This window comes from Trachypithecus francoisi, unplaced genomic scaffold (genome assembly GCF_009764315.1).
Source record: "Trachypithecus francoisi isolate TF-2019V2 unplaced genomic scaffold, Tfra_2.0 Lachesis_group10, whole genome shotgun sequence".
NCBI classification, from domain to species: domain Eukaryota; kingdom Metazoa; phylum Chordata; class Mammalia; order Primates; family Cercopithecidae; genus Trachypithecus; species Trachypithecus francoisi.
In genome coordinates, this window is record NW_022681455.1 from 2825047 (window position 1) to 2831266 (window position 6220).

General features: G+C 46.9%; 1 pseudogene; it reads right to left on the reverse strand.

Moving 5' to 3' along the window:
- Positions 1 to 1854: 1854 nt before the first annotated feature.
- LOC117088289 lies at positions 1855 to 3798 on the reverse strand (annotated as a pseudogene).
- Between the last annotated feature and the right edge of the window lie 2422 nt (positions 3799 to 6220).

The following is a 6220-nucleotide window of genomic DNA, read 5'->3' on the forward strand; positions in this document are numbered from 1 at the left end:
TGTTTCAGGGGAATATTGTGTGGCGCTGGGGTTTGGGCTTCTATTGATCTCATCACCCAAATAATGAGCATAGTTCCCAGTAGATAGTTTTTCAACACTTCCCTTCCTCCCTTCCTTCCCGCTTTTGGATTCCCAGTGTCTACGGATCCCCTGTGTACGCAATGTTTAGTTCCCACTTACACGTTAGAACATGGGGAATCTGGTTTTGTTTCTGTGTTAATTCGCTTAGGATAATGGCCTCCAGCTGCATCCACGTTACTGCAAAGGACAGGATTTCGTGTTTTTTATGGCTGCCTAGTATTCCATGGTGTCTGTGTACCACACTTTCTTTATCCAGTCCACTGTTGATGGGCCTGGGTTGATTCCACGTCTTTGCTGCTGTAAATAGTGCTGTGATGAACATAAAGGACAGGCGTCGTTTTCTAGAATGATTTTTTTTTTCCTTTTGGTAGATACCCAGTAATGGGATTGCTGAAGGGTAATTCTAATTGTAGCAAACTAGAAATATTTAATGAAGTACATGAATGAATGTCTTCAGAATTTTATACAGCCAGATCAAATATTTTAATAATGAACTTGTTATGTTGAATTCTATTCTGACCATCATGCACTGAGATTCTCTTTTCTTTCTTCTTTAAAGAGACAAGAGTTTCACTGTGTTGCCCAAGCTGGTCTCAAACCCTTTGCCTCAAGGAATCCTCCCACCTGGGCCTCCCAAAGTGCTGGGATTACAGGTGTGAGCCACCATAGCTGACCCAGATTTTCTTTAATATTTGTCTAATATCTTTCCATCTCCCTATATTCAAGCTTCATGTAATTTTATTTTCTGGTAATTCTCTGAGCATAGAGCTGGATTTGCTAGTTTTTTTTATTTTATAACTCAACATGAGAGTTTCTATTTTTTCATAGAAAAGTTTAATCTATTCATAGCTATTGTTTTATTGCCATGTTTGGGCCTCTTTCTTAATTTTCTTCTTCATCTTGTTTTTTACATTTACATTAGGACTATGAAGTTTTAATTGAACAGCCAATTAACACATGTAGTTATGCGTTGCATGGTGTTTTGGTCAGTGATGGACTGCATGTGCGATAGTGGTCCCCTGAGATTATAATGCCATATTTTATTTATTAAAATTTAGTTAAGATTTATTTTATTATTTTTATAGATGAGGTCTCACTCTGTTGCCCCAGCTGGGTGCAGTGGCATGATCGTAGCTCACTGGGCTCAAGTGATCCTCCTGCCTCAGCCTCCCTAGTAACTAGGACTACAGGCACATGCCACCACGCCTGACTAATTATTTTAATTCTTGGTAGAGACAGGATCTCATTATGTTGCCCAAGCTGGTCTTGAACTCCTGGTCTTAAGCAGTCCACCCACCTCAGCTTCCCCAAGTGCTGAGATTACAGGCATGAGCCACCTACACCTGGACTAATGCTGTAATTTTACTGTACCTTTTCTATGTTTAGATACACAAATACCTATCATTGTGTTACAGTTGCCTGCAGTATTCAGTACAGTAACATCTCTACGGGTTTACAGCCAAGAGCAATAGGCTGTACCGTAAAGCCTGGGTGTGTAGTAGGCTGTACCGTAAAGCCTGGGTGTGTAGTAGGCTGTACCATCTGGGTTTGTGTAAGTGCATTCTATGATGTTTGCTTGACAATGAAATCAACTAATTATGAAATCACCTAATGATATATTTCTCAGAATGTATCTCTTTTTTTAAGTGAAACATTACAAAATTTATTTATTTAAAGTATTTTAAAATCATTGGCTTAGCTGGGCACGATGGCTCACGCCTGTAATCCCAGCACTTTGGGAGGCCGAGGTGGGCAGATCATGAGGTCAGAAGATCAAGACCATCCTGGCTAACACGGTGAAACCCCATTTCTACTAAAAATACAAAAATTTAGCCAGGTGAGGTGGCGGGCGCCTGTAGTCCCAGCTACTCGGTAGGCTGAGGCAGGAGAATGGCGTGAACCTGGAAGGCAGAGCTTGTAGTGAGCCGAGATTGGCGTCACTGCACTCCAGCCTGGGCGACAGAGAGAGACTCCATCAAAAAAAACAAATTATTGGCTGGGCACCGTGGGTTATGCCAGAATCCCAGCAATTTGGGAGGCTGAGATAGGACAATTGCTTGAGTCCAGGAGTTCAAGACTAGCTTGGATAACATAGTGAGACCCCATCTCTACAAAAAATTTTAAACTATACATTAGCTAGGCATGGTGGCACGCACCTGTAATTCCAGCTATTCAGGAGGCTGAAGCAAGAGGGTCACGTGAGCCCAGGGGTTCAAGGCTGCAGTGAACCATGACTGTGTCACTGCACTCCAGCCTGGATGACAGAGCAAGACTCTTTTTAAAAATAGCCTGGCGTGATGGCTCTCACCTATAATCCCAGCACTTTTGGAGGCCAAGATGGGCAGATTGCTTGAGTTCAGGAGTTTGAGGCCAACCTGGGCAACATGGCAAAACCCCAACCCTACAAAAAAAAAAAAAACACATCCAGGTGTGGTGGTGCACACCTGCAGTCCCAGGTTCTTGGAAGGCTGAGGTGAGAGAATCACTCAAGCCTGGGAGGCAGAGGTTGCAATGAGCTGAGATCACACCACTGCACTCCAGCCTTGGGTGACGGAATGAGACCTGTCTCAAAAAACAAATAAATAAATAAATAAAAATAATTTAAAAATCATTAATTGCCAGTTACACAGTGGTACAATGCCATTCAGCCTCCTGAATAGCTGGAATTACAGGTGTGTGCCACCATGCCTAGCTAATGCAGCACTGTGCATGTGTTCACATAACACTACTAATAATTACCCTGACACAGGCACATGCAGATGGAGGAACTTCCCTAAAAGCAAGTTTAAGGGATTAAATATCATCTTTGTTATCATATCCTCCTCTTTTCCCTTCTCCTCCTCCTCCGTGTCATCACTACTGAGGACAGCACTGCTACCTGTGCCCAGGGTCCTTTCTTCCTCAACGCCGCCAGCACCACCCAAAGTCCACCTCTGTGGAATCGAAGCACTGAGTGTATTGGCCTCAGGGACACTGAAGGAAGCCGCCCGTCCTCTCAGCCTTGGAGTCTGCTCAACCGTATCATTCAAACCAGCTTCCATCAAAGGTTTGAATACAGTGAGCAGCTGCTCCTGCATTCCTCCAGGACACAGGTTCACCAGCCAGGTGTCTGTCAAAGAGAATGAACCTCCGAGTTGGTCCAAACTTCACTGTCCTTGAAGGTCTTCTCTGGCCATCCTCAAAATTCACAGGATGAAATGTGTTCGATGAGGACAACTCACTCATGTCGTGGTGTTTGGATGGCCCGCGGCGTGGCCACTTCTGCTGTAGAGACAGAGCCTTCCTGTGGTTCGTGTATTTCCTTCCTGAAGCCTCATATTTCCCATTCCGTTGAAACTTGGCCACCTCAACCTGCAACGTGCAGTTTCTAATGTCCCATCTTCATCCAAACGCGTGAATGCAAGATCCACAGCTTCCCTCTTCCAACGATCGCAAAGCCCGTCTCCTTTAAGATGGTTATCTTTGTAAAACTTGACCTTTGGTTCCTCTGTCTGGGGATCGCTCGTGACGAAGCCAAATGGACAGGCATGTGAATGCCTCCACGGTAATGTCGAGAGGCAAACTGGCACATATACATTTGTATTTCTTCTTCAGCATGAAGCCTTCCTTTTTTCCCCTCTTTGTGGGATCAGTGGATTTGGGGTTTTTCTTGGTGGCAGTTTCTCAGTGTTGCAATCGTGTGTTTGCAGCAGAGCAGCGCCATCACCGAGCAGCCATCGTTGGCCTGATATGTGGTGGTGAGATCTTCACTGGTTTCTCTTCTGCTCCTGGGCTTGCAGAAACCGGCCTGGCTCTTGATTGGGATCGTAGGCTCAAGAGGCTGGGGAAGGACAGACAGCCTCAGGAGAAATGCCAGGAAGGGGTGGCTCCCTCGTGCTCCTGAATGCCTCAGTGTTTTGGCCACATAGCCCCCCTCCTCCACCCTCGCTCAGCAGGCTGCATCCAGGGTGGGGCTGGCAGGCAAAGAGGCTGTGTCACAGCCCTTCAGAGCCTCAAGCTGGGGTCCCTAGGGTTGCTGGACCTCAGATCACCACGAGGTAGGAAGTCCTCCACCCTCCCTCCGGCAACCCTGAAGTGTGGCAAAGTGCGTTCTCTAACTGCCGAGGGGCCTGTCCCTTCCCGTGTGGGCTGAGGGGATGGGAAGTTCCTGAAATCCAGCTGCTCTGAGAGCCGATGCTGTGACTGACCTTGACCTGAGTATGCTGAAGACATTAATTCTGCTTCCTAAGCAAAACTGTTAGCAATTCGAGGGCTGGGCTCTAGCCTAGATCTCATCTCCTATAGTACCAGGCACCCTGATACATTTTCTGCCAGTTTTTAAGTTTGTTTGTTTGTTTGTTTTTGAGATGGAGTTTCACTCTTGCTGCCCAGGCTGGAGTGCAGTGGCGCGATCTCGGCTCACCGCTACTTCTACCTCCCTGATTCAAGCGATTCTCCTGCCTCAGCCTCCCGAGTAGCTGGGATTACAGGCATGCGCCACCACACCCGGCTAATTTTGTAATTTTAGTAGAGACAGGGTTTCTCCATGTTGGCCAGGCTGAACTCGAACTCCCAACCTCAGATGGTCCGCCTACCTTGGCTTCCCAAAGTGCTGGGATTACAGGCATGAACCACCATGCCCGGCCAGTTTTTAAGATCTTATTGCTGAAACACTTAAAATGAAAACAAATTCAGTATCAGCAGGGCAGCAGGAATTGCCATTAAAAAAAGAAAGAAAATTGGAAATGACTGCAGCCAGGTGTGTGTGATTGGGCCCGTGACCTTTTTCTTAGGCAAACAGGGCTTTGTGGGTTCAGAAAGACGTCTTCGGTTGTGTAGTTTGTCTCAGAGCCTTGCATGGGTGGAGGCTGGTAAAAACAGGAAAGAGACTCATGTTGCTCAATGTGAGAAAGCACCAGGAATTTTGGAGAAGTGCCTGGCAGCTCAGGGGAGTGGATGGTGCCTTGTTCCAGGGGAGAGGGAAATAAGCACAGGCCTATTTCTTTCTCAAGAGGGAAAAGCCGAGCCCCAGAAAATGGCAATAAGATGGGGATGCAGAAGAAAAGCTAGCTAATGAACAGTTCAGCAGTGGACACTGTGTGGGAACCTCTCCTAAGCTGCCTCTAATCTCCCTCTGATGGATGCATGCTCAAGTGATTTTGCTGGCCCTTAAAGGCAAGTGTTATTCCATCCTGTCATCCTAGCACTTTGAAAGGGGGCTGAGGCGGGAGGATCACCCGAGGTCAGGAGTTCAAGATCGGCCTGGCCAAAATGCTGAAACCCTGTCTCTACTAAAAAATACAAAAATTAGCCGGGTGTGGTGGCACATGCCTGTAGTCCCAGCTACTCGGGAGGCTGAGGCGCGAGAATCGCTTGAACCTGGGAGGCAGAGATTGCAGTGAGCCAAGATCGCCCCACTGTACTCCAGCCTGGGCAACAGAGCGAGACTCCGTCTAAAAAAAAAAAAAAAGGAAGATAACACAATGATAAAAGTGTTGCAAGACTCTCGGCCTCAAAGTCATGTGGATTGCACCAGTACAAAGCACCGTGCCAGGACGGTATCATCAGCTTGTGTAGCTGAGAGCTATCCGGCAGTGAAATACAAGCACTCTGAACACAACTGGACCTTTAGCCAGGTAATTCCATGTGCAGAAAGGGATTCTAGGGAAATACAGAGAAAGTAAACACTATCTTGCAAATTAAATGTTTTGATTTTAGCAATGCTGATTATAAGTGAGAAGCAGCAGCCAACATCTGTTGGGTGCTTACTCGAGGTGCCAGGGCTGATGTAGTCTTTACATGTGTTAGTGGCCCATCTAGTCCTCATAACAGCCCTCAGAGCAAGAGCTATTGCTGTCTCCACTTTACAGGTGAGGAGGCTGAGGCAAAGTTAGCTAAGACATTTGCCCAAGGAGGACAGGCGCAGTGGCTCACGCCCGTAATCCTAGCACTTTAGGAGTCCAAGGTGGACAGATCATGAGGTCAAGAGATCGAGACCATCCTGGCCAACATGGTGAAACCCTGTCTCTACTGGAAATACAAAACTTAGCTGGGCATGGTGGCACACACCTGTTATCCCAGCTGTTCGGGAGGCTGAAGCAGGAGAATGGCTTGAACCTGGGAGGTGGAGGTTGTAGTGAGGTGAGATCGTGCCACTGCA